Genomic DNA, 15,779 nt, shown 5'->3' with positions numbered 1-15,779 from the left:
AGATACCTCTGAGTCTATTGCCTCTGCTTCAGCGGAGCAGGTTCTTTTCTTTACGAGTTCATCTTCATAATTTATATAAGATCCCTTTGTAAAAAAGGGCTCACCCATTTGTGCCTCAATGTCAAAAACCTTCCCTTTGCCCCCACCCACCTCTTCGTATAACACAAAGCAAAGCCGAGGTGGAGAGTAGTGACGGTGTTAGAGAGCAGCGATCTTCAACCTTGTTGGACATAAACTAATTACTGAAATTCTGCAGCACGCCAAAAAACATATTGGTTTTCTTGCCAATCTGACAAAAAGAAAAGGTAAAATTTTGATTCATTCATACTGGATGGCTATTGTTGTGTTGGCTGTTGTCATTTTTTTATTTGACAATCTAAGAAGTGAGTGCCCCTGACTAGTCAGGTATTGCATGTGTTAAAAATTCTTGCCGCACGCCAGTTGAAATCTCTGTGCTAGAGGCACACTGCCCTTTGGTGGCTGGGGTGGGGCTGTGGAGGAGGGAAGGGAACATCCCACTACCTCTGCCTGCCAACCATTCAGGGAAGCAGCCTTCTAAGGCCCAGTGTGGGCCCACAAGTCAGGGAGGCCTGAATTCAAGGTCCTAGTTCTGCCACTACCTCGAGTTTCTCATCCCCTAAACAGAGATGATAATACACGGGTGTTGAGAGGACCAAATAAGAGGAAGTCATAAGCAGTATACAGAACTGTTGAAGGGATTTTAGTGTATTTGTCTCCTTGCCTGAGACCCTTTCTAGTTCTCCCCAGAGTCTTCCCACCCATACCAACAAACCAGACGGGCCTGTGATACCACAACAGGGTAATCCCAGTCCATCCCAGTGATCCAGTCAGACTGTGGTTGAACAGCCCATTGGTCAGTCACCCAATCTGCCGTTGACCTCCTAAATCCTCCTCTTTGCTGCCCCTACCGCCATGTCATCTGTCTGGCCTGCATTTCTCTACCAGCCCCTGAGCTCTAGCTCGCTGTGTGCTCCAGTCCGATTCCATGGAGGCCAAGTCTTTCTGACTAAATTCCGACCATGTCCTTCTTCTGCTTCACGGCTCATGGTGTCTCCTCACTGCTCACAAGGCCAAGTCCAGCCTCTAGAGCAGCCGTGGGCAAACTACGGCCCGCGGGCCGGATCCGGCCCGTTTGAAATGAATAAAACTAAAAAAAAAAAGACCATACCCTTTTATGTAATGATGTTTACTTTGAATTTATATTAGTTCACACAAACACTCCATCCATGCTTTTGTTCCGGCCCTCCGGTCCAGTTTAAGAGCCCATTGTGGCCCTCGAGTCAAAAAGTTTGCCCACCCCTGCTCTAGAGCATGGCAACCCAGACTCCAGGCATCAGCCTCCAGCCTCTCTCCCTCCTCCTCCAGAGAGGCTGCCACGCTCCTGTTGCTCGAGTCCCCCTTGTCTTCTGCACGAGTGCAGACAGGAGCGCCAGCCCCCGGAACTGTGGGAAGAGGATGATTCAGGAAACTAGGCATGCTCCTCTCTCAGAGTCTGATGGAGCGGCCTGGAGAAGCTGGACATGCAGAGGAAGGGGGAAGGGCACATGGCATGGGGTTATTTTCAGAGATCAGCCAGTGGAGAGAGCTGGGAGGACCTGCACTGTGGGGGCTGGGGGATGGGGTGGGAGGAATCTACCATTTGCTACATTTTATGAACCAGAGGCGGGAATCAGGTCACCAGGAACAGGTTACGGCCAAGCAATGGGGAAGTCATAGAATCCCAGATTCTTAGAATGTCAGAGCCAGAAGGGACCATGGGTATCTTTCCTTTAGTCTAACTCCTCTCTGCTTCAGACAGAAAAGTAAATCCCAGAAAAGGGGAATGACTTGCCGAAGATCACATGACTTTGAGGCACAGCCTGGACTGCAGTGAACATCAGATTGTCTTCCCAATTTTCGTGTTCTGGGCTCTGCCCTCTGGATTCCCACTAGGAGACTAAATAACTGGTCTGAGACTGATTTACCAATAATAGGTTAATGTGTCACTCTGGGTAGTACAGTGCTGGCTCTTACCAGAGGTTGTCAACACCTTAACCCAAAGGTCCCCAGCTAGAGGACAGTGACAAGTTACAAGTGTGTCAAGATCTAGAGCCCTCAGGTATCAAGTGGCCAGGTGGAGCCTGGGGTAGCCACAGCCCCCAACTCTGATGGGACAGTGACCTTCAGGCTTCAAACAATCTCATTAGTTTAAACCAAAGGGTATCAAATCATGTACTGTAATGGGAAAAGTTGGAAGCACTGTCTTAATCCCAAAGCATGAATAATTTTAGGGATGATGTGAACAAAGGTGGAGTGAGGGAGAGTCAGAAGACACAGGTTCTAGTTCTAGCTGTACTGTTTCCTTCTGACTTGTATATTCCAGAGGGGAAATAACATGAGGAAAAGTAAGAGTTACCATTTGTTGTGCCTCATTTAATCTTTCCAACAGTTCTATAATTAGGCACTGTTATCAACTCCATTATACAGATGAGGACACTGAGTCAGGGAAATGAAGAGATTTGGCCAAAACCCAGTACTAGGAAGTGGTGGAGCTAGGACTTGAAACCAAGTCTATCTTTCTCTGGATTTTGTGCTCTTATCTACTCTGCTATATGAACTTGTGTGGGAACTAGTGGAAGAGAAAGATTTGAAGGTTTTCAGCGCTGCTCCCTTGACATCAGAGCTAGGGATTCTCCATCCGCTCCAGATTACCAGGTTTCAGGAAGGCCTCAGGACGAGGGAAGCAGGCCGTGGGGTCCTGAAGACTCCTAAGAAGTAAGGACTACCCCCACCCTTGCCTTCATGGCTGAGAGATTATCAACAGGATTTAGGGTGGGTATTCTGCATAGAGAGAACCATAATCCTCCAGGAGTAGAGCCTTCCGCCCTCAAGGGAGAAAAAGATGGTGAGATATCACTGGTTGCTGCACTGAAATACGATAACTGAAATTAAGAACTCAATAGATGGATATAGTACCATATATTAGCACAGCTAAAGAGAAAATTAGTGAACTGAAAGACAGGTCAGTAGGAAGTACCCAGACTACAGCACATATAACACAGAAAAGAATCATGGGGAACATGTGAAAATCTAAATATTTATCATTTAAGTCCAAGGTGGGGTGTAGTAATGGAGAGGAAGAGGAAAGGACGAGGGAGAAGAAGGAGGAGAAAGAGGAGGAGAAGAAGAAGAGGAAGAGAAAGAAGAAGAGGGAGAAGAGGGAGGAGGAAGAAGGAGGGGCATAGGATAGTAAGGGGAAGGGGGAAGAAGAAAGAGAAAAGAATTGAAGAGAAATGAAGCAATATTTGATGGTGGTCAACAATTTTCCAAAGTTGGTGAAAGACATTAAGCCACCGATTTAAGAATCACTTTGAAACCCAAGCAGAAGAAATAAAGAGAAACCTGAACCAGGGCCTACTATGGTGTAACTGCTGAAATCCAAAGATAAGGGGAAAATCTTAAAGGAGCAATAATAACACTGACAGGTGCTCAGCAGAAATAATGAAAGCCAGAAGGCAATAGAAAGATATCTTCAGAGTGACGAATGAAAATAAATAGTATGTGAGCATAGATAGTTCTCAAGTTTTAGTGCATATGGAATCAGCTGGGCTGAGGTTGGGAGAGGAGAAATGTTCAAGTTTTAGATTCCCAGATCCCGCCCCAGATATTTGGATTTAGCAAGCTCTGGGAGTAGAGTCAAGGAATCTACTCTCAAATAGTATCCTGCCGTTCTGATGCTGTGGGTCTGTGGTGGGTGGTTTGCAGTGATGGCTGTAACAGTTCCTCCCATTCCTGTACCCATGCCCATTTGCAGTGTGACTTTGCCATCCCTCCAGTCACGAGATAGAGTCCATTTTTCCTCCTTTTGAATCTGGGCTTGCCCTATGGCTTACTTTGGTTAATAGGTATCAGTTGAAGTGATATTATGGGACATCTAAGCCTTGGCCTCAAGAGGCCTTGCATTTTCAGCATTCACCCTTTTGGAACTCTGCTGCCATGCAAAAAAAAAAACAACAAAAAAACCCCACAAAAGCTGAGCCTGTCCTGCTGGAAACATATAGAGAGAAAGGCACAGACAGCACCAACCTTGAGTGAGGCACGGATCTGCTATTTCTTTCTTTAGAGCTCTCTTTACTCCTAGTGAGCCAGCCCACTGAAACCAGGAAGCAAAAACCGTTTCTTGCTTTAATGTCTCTCCAGCTCCCTCTATGGACAAAACGGAGCATCCTGCCAGCTGGCAAAAAAACACATAACAGATTTGTAAAGGGCCCAGATCCATTTTCCTAGAGCAGGCAAAAAGGGTAAATAGCACAGGCCATCCTAGACCACCCAGTGCATCTGTCTCAATGACTCCAACCACTTGAGTGACCTTAGATGAGACTAGCAGTGCTACCTAGCTGAGCCCAGCCCAAATTGCCAAGTCACAGTTATGAGCAAATAGATGTCATTGTCTTTAAGCCCTAAGTTTTGGGGTAGTTTGTTTATACAAAAAACTGTTAACACCAATGTTGCAGGCTGGATTGTTTTCCACTTCTGAGACTTTTTCTGTGCTGTTCCTTCTGCCCAGAGTGACATTCCTGCCCCTTGTGCCTGATGGATGTATTTTCCTTACAACAACTTAACAGTTTCATTGACCTAAATATAGCACATATATAAAAAGTGCACAAGTCATAAATGTATAGCTTGATACATTTCTCCAAGTGCTTATACAGCTGACCCCTGAACAACGCAGGGGTTAGGAGCACTGACCCCTGCACAGCTACTAGCCATGTATAACTTTTGACGCCCCAAAGACTTAACTATAGTCAGCCCTTTGCATCTGTGGATTTAACCCACCATGGATCAAAATGGTATTTTAGATCCACAGTTGGAAAAATATAGTTGGGAATGTGAAAATACTGTTTTCCCTTCGCGGTTGATTGAATCTGCAGATTGCAGAAAATCTGCAAATCCAAAGGGCTAACTGTATTTAGTAAGAAAATTCATGTGCAAGTGGACCAGTGCAGTTCAAACTTGTATTGTTTAAAGGTCAGCTGTATGGTGTGACCTACAATCAGATACCTCCCCCCACATTCCCTCAACGTCCTTAGCCATGTCCCCAAGGGTATGCACTGTTCTGACATCTTATACCATGGTTAGTTTTGCATTTTGACATCAGTGGATGTAAAAGTTCTCTTTTGTGGCATTTTTTCTCTCTCAAAACCCTATTTGTGAGATTCATCCACACTGCCACATGTAGCTCTAGTTTATTTTCATCACAGTATAGTTTGCAGTTTTGTGTATATAACTCAATGTATTTATCCATTCTATTGACCAATACTGTAGTCAGGTTGTTTCCAGTTTGGGGCTATTACAGAAAGTGCTGCTTGCACATGCCTTTTTGGGAACATATGTACGTATGCATCTCTGTTGGTTACTCTAGGTAAGTTAAATTACTGGGTTAAGAGCACTCTTATAGTATATTAAAACTTTTAAAAAATCAAAATATAAAATGACATGCATAGAGTAACAACCACCATGTGAGAGGAGAAAAAAACTAAATACCTATGCATGGCGTAAAAGGATATTAGAAAAGAAAAATAAAACAAAACGTTGACATGGCTTATGGATCAAGGAAATAGGAGTGATTTTTCCTCTTGACCTTTTGTCTTTCCCAGTAATTATGTAATGACCATGTATTACTTTTATAATCAAAATAAACATTTAATCCTATTGATCTCCAAAGTTCTTGCTCAAATGCCACCTCCCAGTGGCCTTACCGTAGCCAGATCACCGTAGCCAGCCAATGTCTGGCTTCATTTTTATACTCTCTAGAGCAAAACCACGTTGCAGCAGCAGCACAGTACCTTACCTGGGCAAGGTGCTTGCAAAACGTCTGATCCTTTGCCCATAGTCACAGAATTTTAAGCAGCAGACATTTCTCAAAAGAGCACTCCAATTTACTAGTAAGAGAGCAGGAATATGAACCCAGATTTCCAGCTCCATTTTCAACTTGAAAACAACTGACGCTGAAAGAGGTTAAGCAGTAGGCCCATTGTCACTCAGCAAATCGCTCGTTCAAGAAAGAGGAGTCTGGTGCAAAGCATATCATCTAGCAAGTATATTTTGAACAGAGCCAAGAGTCGGGGTGGAGATTAAGATAAAAGCAGAAATTTGGAAACCTCAGCTTTGCATTGCTGACTGTGTAACTTGGAGCAAATTAATTTACCTCTCTGAACTTCAGTCCCCTCTCTGTCACATTGGAAAGAGGGGAGTAGACTAATTTTCAGGATGCAAATAGGGTTTGACTCTGATTGGGTGGTGGGGGCTGCCTAGAGTTCTATGTTGAGAATGATCTTGAGGACAAGTCTGGCCTTCGTAGGGAGGAGTCCTATAATTGATGGATAATGTCTGTATGAGCAGGGGATTTTAAAATGGTATTATGTTTATTAGATTATTTATTTGTTTTTCCTGGACAAATTGCTCTTCAAGACCTTTTCCAGCCCTCTGTTCAGAATTCTCAGGTTTAGATCTATTCATGTGTCTGGTGGGCATACCATCCCATAGACAATTATCTGAATTCCAAAGGGGAAGGAATTGTAATTATCTTCTAAAACTACAGACTTTGTCTCCAGCAATGTATGTGATCTGTATTTAAATAATCTGTAAGACACTCAGAGATCCTTGGTGATGAAAATGTCTGAATATAAAACGTTAATTACATAGTTGTAAATTCTTTTGTGATAAATCATATTATTACAATTTCCATATTTGATAGCCTTTCCTGTCTGCCCATTGCCCTCCCCTCAGGTTGACTCAGCAGAGTCATTACATAATTACTGGGAAAGACAAAAGGTCAAGAGGAAAAATCACTCCTATTTCCTTGATCCATAGGAGTTGGTCCGGGGAGGTGTGTCCTGTGGTTGTAGTGTGCGGTGCAGTTAGTACACAGATGAAGATGAATGTCCTGAGTACAGTCCCACAATCCCAGACCACTCCTACTCCCCAGGCTTGTGTCAATCATGAGCTGTCTGGACCCACCTGGAACGTTACATGGCTTGGGATTTCTAAAGGAAGGGTGTCTTATCTTTAAAACAAATATTCTAAAGCATCAGAGAGCAGTAGGGGTGCTGTTTGAACAATGTACGTAATATATAAGTTACATGTTTATAGTTTATGAAGGGAGCCACGAACAAGATGGCAGGTAAGCGCGTCACATTGGTCGAGCATAATAGCCAGGCTGTCAGCAACACAGGCTTTGGGATCAGACTGCCGTGGATGTGAACATAGCTCTGACATATATAAATGAATTTGTACCATTTACCCTCTGCAGAATGGGTTTAATAATAGTACCTACTTCAGAGGGTTATTGTATGAGATAATTCATGAAAAACACAAGTGCCTGGCAGAGATTAAGCTTGCCCTAATATTACTGTTATTATGTTAAAGTCAACTACTAGCAGTGATTTCTAATTATTCTATATAATTAAGAGGGAACATGCAAATTGACTGTCACTCTGCCACAAAATGGTGGCACCCACAGTGGGGAGGGGGGGTTTTCTGTAACACAAGATGGCTGTACCCACAGCAGAGGCTGAGTTCCTGTAAGGAGCCTTAACGAGCTATGGGCAGGGACTTGAGGCTGCGCACCCCTCCTATACCCCCGTGGGGCTTGACAGGGGACCTCAGGCCATGCCCCCTTCCCGGCAGGGCTTAACAAGGGTGGGACCGGCCAGGTTTGGATCTAGCCCAATGAGGGGGTGGCGCTGACTGGGACTGGGTCTCATGCAATTTTGAGACGCACGTGGGTGGGCGGGGACTTGACTCGTCCTGTGGTGCGCCCCAGACTCTGACAGGAGGAAGATTCTCATATACATTTTACTAATTTCTTTCATATCTGACACTTCTATTATAGAGACAGGGCAAATAGCAATATTAAAATATTTCCTCTAATTAATCCCCTTTTAATGTGCACAAATTTCGTGCACCGGGCCTAGTATAGAAAATAAAACCTGAAAATATGAATTCAACTTACGTAAATTTTGTGGATATCAAGACAGGCTTGCATGGGCTAAAGGTTTTGTTGTTGTTTTAATAAGTAACAAAATGCACCCTTACAAAAACGTTAGAAAACACAGATTGGCAAAAAGAACAAAATCAGTACTCAGAGTTAGCCACTGTTAATCTTTGGGGGCATATCCTAATGTAATAATGTACATATGTCAGAACAGAAATGACATTTGACAAAAGTAGAATCATACTATATAGGCTGTTTTGTAATCAGTGGTTTTTCAGTGAGTAAAAGGAAGTCTACAGGCAAATGTATTAGTTTTTTGTTTTTAACTTTAATAAAAGACACCCAACATAAAATTTACCTTTTTTGAGTATACAATTAATGTGTTAATTTTATGCATATTGTTACAAAACAGATCTCCAGAGCGTTTTCATCTTGCAAATCTGAAACTCCACGCCCATTAAACAGCTCTCTCTTCCCCCACCCCCCAACCTCCGGCAACCCTCATTCTACTTTCTGTCTCTATGAATCTGACTATTTTGTATAATCTGACCTTGATATAAGTGGAATTACACAGTATCTGCTGTTTGTGACGGACTTATTTCAGCATAACGTCCTCAAGGTTCATCCATGTTGTAGCACGGGGCAGGGTTTTCTTTTTTTAAGACTGAATAGCATTTTATTGTGTGTGTATACCACAGTTGTTCAGCCACTCACCCACTGATGGACTTTTGGGTTGTTTCCACCTCTTGGCTGTTGTGAATAACGCTATGAACATGACTGTGCAAGTATTTCTTCAAGACCCGGCTTTCATTTCCTTTGGATATATACTCAGAAGTGGGATTGCTAGATCGTGTAGTTCTTTTTTAAAAAAAATTTTGAGAAAGGTACATACTGTTTTCCATAATGGTTGCACCATTTCACATTCCCACCAACAGTGTACAAGATCCAATTTCTCCACATCCTCACCAATGCTTTTCTTTTCCTCTTCCTTTTTTTTTTTATAGTAGCCATCCTAATGGTTGTGAGGTGAACAAATGTATTGTTTTAACACAATCCTAGAGAGAATGTTCAAAACCCTCAATAGAACAAACCCCTTTGATACCAGGAAGATGGAATCTTCTTTTTTATTATAAATGACTAACACATTTTTTGAATCTTACCAAAATTAATCTCATAAAGCATAGTCTGCTTTGTGGATAAGCCTCCCCCACTACGGTCACTCCAAATTTCAGGGTGTCTGCTTATCAAAGGACAGTTAGTTTGCAATGAGCCCAGTTCCCAGGTTATGAAGGCATTTCGGGGCCCCGGAGCGCGAGCCAGGCAAAGTTCAAGTGAAAACCCCTCTCTGGAGCCCTATTCTAGGTCCTGCTTCTGCAGCAGAAGCTGGGGAAAGTAAAGGGTGGTGTGGGTTGTCCTTGGTTTCCCCTCCCCACTCCCATGTTAAATGTTTGCAAGCACAAATCTAAAGTTGTAACAAAAGAATCGAATTTCCTTAATAAAGAATTGAATTACCGCCGAAACCGGTTTGGCTCAGTGGATAGAGCGTCGGCCTGCGGACTGAAAGGTCCCAGGTTCGATTCCGGTCAAGGGCATGTACCTGGGTTGCGGGCACATCCCCAGTAGGAGATGTGCAGGAGGCAGCTGATCGATGTTACTCTCTCATCGATGTTTCTAACTCTCTATCTCTCTCCCTTCCTCTCTGTAAAAACTCAATAAAATATATTAAAAAAAAAAAAAAAAGAATTGAATTACCAAAAAAAAAAGGAGCTCACCCTTCTCCAAAGCCAGCCTACCTCCAAACATCTCTTTTTGATCTGCGCTTTTCCGGGTTTCCCACCCTGCCCGCTCCTCTTGAATGGGGTGTTCTCTGTTGTTCCAGCTTTCCAGCTCTGCTCCAACCCCCATCCCCTCAGCCCTCCCCCTCAGGGACCCTGAAATTCCCTGATTCCACCCGCACACTGGTTCCTAGGGACCCTCAGATCCTTGTCTCCCGTTCCAGGCCCTCAGGCAACCTGTTCCAGCAATCTGCTCAGGGAGTTCAGTGAGTGCATGTGTGCATGTGTGTGTGTGTGTGTGTGTCTGTCTGTCTGTCTGTCTGAGGTGGGATACTATAACCACCATTCCCTTAGCAGTCTTGGTTACCATATGTACATCTCACCCTACTGAATACAACTCTGTTGTAGAAATTAATTACTTTTTCTTTTTCTTTTTTTAAAATAAATTTTTATTGATTATAGAGAGGAGATGGGAGGAGAGGGAGAGATACAGAAACATCAATGATGAGAGGGGCCCTAACCAGTTTGGCTCAGTGGATAGAGCGCTGGCCTGTGGACCGAAGGGTCCCAGGTTCGATTCCACTCAAGGGCACATGCCCAGGTTGCAGGCTCGATCCCCAGTAGGGGGTGTGCAGGAGGCAGCCAATGAATGGTTCGCTCTCATCACTGATGTTTCTATCTCCCTCTCCCTGAAATCAATAAAAATATATTTTTAAAAAATGATGAGAGACTGTCAAACTACAGCGGGAAAGCTGGGGAGGGTTGAAGGGTGGGAAGGGGGGGCGGTAAGAGATCAACCGAAGGACTTGTATGCATGCCTACGAGCATAACCAGTGGACACAAGACACTGGGGGGCATGGGAGGCTAGGGGAGGGTCAAGGAGGGAAAAAAGGAGACATATATAATACTCTTTGTAATACTTTAAGCAATAAAACAATTTAAAAAAAGAATAAATAATATCAAAATAAAAAAATTAAAAAAAATGATGAGAGGGAATCATTGATCGACTGCCTCCTGCACACCCCCTCACGGTTCATAGGTCAGCACAACCACTGAGCTACACTGGCCAGGCAAATTATTTTTTCTCACCAACTAACCTCTATATGCCAACCAGAATCTAATCTGGACCCTCTGAAGAAAAGCAGGATATTCTCATGCCCACAGAAACACTGAGAGACTATACTGGCTCCAATGTGCTGCCGTCCTCAGCACAATCCTTAAACCCTTTCAATTATACATTACTTTTGCCCTAAATGCTGACTTTAGACACTGACCCTCTCATGAAATAGGACTCTGCCATACCATTTTATCACTTCTTTAAACTGAGCTAAATTTATAGCTTTTCACTGTCCAGCTCAATGAGTTTTGACAGATGTAGACCCCTCTGAATTATAAGATTTTGATACAAAATCAGCTAATTTAGATAAATTGAAAGATCCATACAACTGTTGGAAAGAGAATGGAGTTTGAAGTCAAGACAACTGGTTACCTAGCCTAGCCTCTGCCATTAACTAGCTGTGTGACTTTGGGCAAGTACCTTCCCCTCTCTGGACCTCGGTTTCTGATCTGTGCAATGAGAAAGCTGACTCTAGGAGCCTCCTCCAGCCTGAGGTCCACATGACATGACGGGCATTGAACAAAGGTCACACAAGACTTCCTGAAATTATGCAGCGTTCCTATGTTCTGCTGACATTTGCAGAGTGAATGCACCTCACCCAGATCCTTCTAATCAAATTCCTGAAGGAGAGAAACTGAAGAAATAATCAATAATTGTAACAGTAAACAAAGATGGCAGAAATCAGCCAAGCCAAGCCCTGCATCCTGTAGGAATGTACCAAATGCTTACAAATAAACCCTTCCCAAATGTTTGCCCCGGTACATTAATGAAAGGAGCTTCTGAAGGGATTAGCTTCAAATTCACAACAAGTACCAAAAACACACTGTTTGCCAAATAGGTTGAGTTTAGCTGTTTTGCTGTTTGGAAGCTAATGTGCCTTGCTAAAAGAGGAAAGGATTTCTCCAATAAAATAAGATGAATCCCTCATATTTATATCACAGTTTTTACTTTTAAAAGCCTTCTTGTTCCATTCCTCATCTGATCTCTGCATGGGTTCTATGGTAAAAAGCAAAACAGGGATATGTGCTCCTTTTTTCAGGTGAGGATCCTGAGGCCGGGAAAGATGTGAAGTGAATGTTCTCACAGTCACTAGTGAGCTTACCCTTCTGAGTTCTCAGGCCTGTGTCTTTGGGCTGGATCCCACCACTGTGTTTTTACAAACCAACCAACCCAGAGAACAGTCCAAGAAGATCTGAATAAAATAATAAAAACAATAAGAACACTCATAGGCAGTAGTTAATGGTAACAGACATTTACTGCCTTCTTGCTAGGTATTTTTACTTGTAATACTCCCAACAGCCCAACAAGTGTTCCCCTCTTTTACAGAAGACGAAATCGAGGCACAGAGAGGATGCCCGTCTTGCTCAAGCAAACACAGCCAATAGGTTGCAGAGGTGGGATTCCACCCAGGCCGCCTGGCTCAGAGCCCAGGCCCTTTGCCCTATGCTGCACTGCCTCATGTTTCACGATGCTGCTGATTAAAGAACTTTCTAAACAAAGCTATTCTTTGGCGAGGTGAGCCGCCAGAGAAGCAGTGAGGCCCTGATGGAGCACTTCAAGTGGATCACTGCTGGGCAACGTTTAGAGGGAAGTTAGGCTTAAGGCAGAGAGCTGGCCCACCATCCTGGAAGGTCCCTTCTAACCAGAGATTAGAGGATTTGGTGAAATGTCTCCAAAATTCCAGTGTTTCAGTTCAGGACAGTGACAAATCCTCCTGGCCCTTGGGTTTCCAGGTTGAACACCCTCTCCCAGCCCACCCTTCCTGCCAGCTGGGAGAACAGAATGGATCATCCTGGAAATCTGACAGCACGGTCCCTAGCCCAGGGACTGGGGACAGGGAACAGCAGAACACTGAATTACAGAGTGCCTGCTGCCTGATTAAATCAATGCACTGTGTGCAGTGCGGGTGGAGATACAACTCAGCAGGCTCACTCCCGGGTCTGAGGCCCAGATGTTAGTCACAGAACCACAGTCAGAGCTCCAGGGGTTCTCAGCAGCACCGCCTCCAACCACTTCATTTCGCACATGGGGAATACAAAGGCCCAGAGAGGGAGAGCAACTTGCCAGAGGATACACAGCATTCAGTCAATAAAATATTAAGTACCTACTGTGCCAAGCACTGTGCTTAGGACTGGGGACACTAAAGAGTGAACATAATAGCCACAAGCTCAAGTCGCGCAGAGATTATACATTGTTGCAGAAATGGGCAAAAAGCAGGTAAACACGTAAAATCAGAGATTCTGATCTGATATGAGGGACATGGAGAACATGAGGCAAGTTGATAAAGGGAGGTCTCTCTGAGAAGGGGCCATTCAAGCCGTTGAAGGATGAGAAGTATATGGTATTTGTGTGTGTGCATGTGTCGGGGGCTATGTCCCAGAGCCCTCAGGCTGGGATGAGCTCCATGTGTTTAAGGAGACAGCACATGGCAAGGGTTGGGGAGAGGAGAAGAGAGGGGAGGTCGGAGGAGGGTGAGTCTGGAGCACAGAGGGTTTTGTGGGCAAGGAAAGAGGTCTGGAGTTTATTCTTGTTGCAATCTGAAGCTATTGGAGAGGTTTTGCAGAATAGTGCCCTGGCATGCAGGAGCAAATCACTGAACTTCTGTGGGGCTCAGTTCTTCAGCTGCCAACTGGGACAATCCCGTTTGTCCTGTCTCCATGAAAACTCTTTGAGAAATGTAATGTGATACAAATAGAAGGTGGGCTGCTGTGAGGTAAGGCATACCATAGGTGCTTAATAGACCACACTTAACTGTATGGAGGGGATTTGCAATGATGTGGAGAAAGCACTCATAATATAGAGTTGGGGGGGGGGGCAGCAAAATATAAAACTGCTGAATGTGCAATATGACCTCAATTATGTAAAATATACATAGAAAGAAAGGCTAGAAGAAAATACTTCAACATATTGCCAGTGATTGCCTCTGAGTTGTGGGCTTTTTTTGTTTTATTAATCCTTACCCGAGGATATTTTTCCATTGATTTTTAGAGAGCGTGGAAGGGAGGGGGAGAGAAACATCAATGTGAGAGAGACACATCAATTGGTTGCCTCCCACATGTACCCTTGACAAGGGCTGAGGATCCATTCTGCAACCAAGGTACATGCCCTTGACCAAAATCAAACCTGGGACTCTTCAGTCCCCAAGCTGATGCTCTATCCACTGAGCCAAACCAGCCAAGGCAGTTGTGGGCTTTTATGTGGGTTTTGCTTAGCTAGACAACATTTTTTTTTTTTTTTGGCCCAGCCGGTGTGGTTGAGCGTCAACCTATGAACCAGGAGGTCACAGTTCAATTCCTGATCAGAGCACATGTCCAGGTTGCAAGCTTGATTCCCAGTAGGGGGCATGTAGGAGGCAGCGATCAATGATTCTCTCTCATCATTGATGTTTCTATCTCCCTTCTTCTATTTTTTAAAAAAAGTTATTGGAAATTAAAAATATTAAAAATATTTTGTTTGCTGAAATTAATATATTTTAATTTTATATTTTATCATTTAAAAGTACAGTGGAACTTCATTTCTCGAACATCTCCCATCTCGAACAATTCGCTTCTCAACCTGACAACCCTTTCATGCTGGTATCTATATAAGTCTCTCAGGTGTCAAACAAAGGAGAGAATGCGCAAATATTAGTCAGTTTACCACTGTTAAAATCTCAGGATATTGTGCAGTGAATATTTTCTCTTTTTTTTTTTGCTTTTGTTGCTGCTTATAATTATTGTTAAATTTTCATTTTTTACTGTACATATCCTTTCCTTTTTGTCAAATTTTCATTTACATTTCATGTCCTTTTTTAAAAATATATGTATTTTATTGATTTTTTGCAGAGAGGAAGGGAGAGGGATAGAGAGTTAGAAACATCGATGAGAGAGAAACATCGATCAGCTGCCTCCTGCACACCCCCTACTGGGGATGTGCCCACAACCAAGGTACATGCCCTTGACCGGAATCGAACCCGGGACACCTCAGTCTGCAGGCCGACACTCTATCCACTGAGCCAAACCGGCCAGGGCATGTCCTTTTTGTTTTTAAAGTGTTTATTTATAGGTTAAACAGTACAATAGACATGTACTGTATATAAGAAAGGGTAAAACAGAATCATTTGGGGGTCTGGAACAGATTAATTCAATTTATATTATTTCTAATGGGAAAAAATGATTCAGTTTTCCAACAGCCTTCCAGAATGAATTAAGTTTGAGAAACGAGGTTCCACTGTACATATATAATGTATATATTTATTACACCCATGGTTTCACCTTCCCTGGTTTCAGTTACCTGCGGTCAACCACAATCCGAATATATTAAACTAGGGGCCCAGTGCACGAATTCATACACCTTGAAAGGAACTGTGGGCTATGAGGCTGCAGTGTGCACAGGGGTGGGTCTCGGCCCATCCTCCGCACCCCTGCCCGGCCACTCCCGCCCTGGCCCCGGTCCCAGCTGCTGGCAGCTCTGCTCCTGCCACCACATGGAGCGATTGGGGCCAGCGCCAGCAGCAGCTGCGAGTGGCTGCCAGCCCTGATCGCCTCTCAGGAGCAGGGGGAGGTGGAGAAGCCCTCAGGGGCCATCAGGGCCGGCAGCTGCCGCTTGCACCCGCTGACAGCACTGAGCGATCAGGGCAGCACTGGGCACCATCAGTGGGTGTGAGTGGAGCCGGCGCTGGCAGCAGGTGTGAGTGCTGGGTGGGACCACGGCACGCGGGAGCAAAGAATTTTCAGTAACCACCAGAGCCTCACCCCGATGACAGTGACCGGCTCCCTGTCTTGGTCTGGTGCCCCGCCCCCACTCACCTGCTCCACCATCCCTCCGTGGCCAACACCCGCCATGTTCCACGCACACCCCCTGGTGGTCAGCACACGTCATGGCAACTGTTTGGGTGTTCTGCTGTTCAGTC

The sequence above is a fragment of the Myotis myotis genome, unplaced genomic scaffold, assembly GCF_014108235.1.
Source record: "Myotis myotis isolate mMyoMyo1 unplaced genomic scaffold, mMyoMyo1.p scaffold_m19_p_6, whole genome shotgun sequence".
In the NCBI taxonomy this organism is placed as follows: Eukaryota; Metazoa; Chordata; class Mammalia; order Chiroptera; family Vespertilionidae; genus Myotis; species Myotis myotis.
This window is presented reverse-complemented; position numbering follows the sequence as displayed.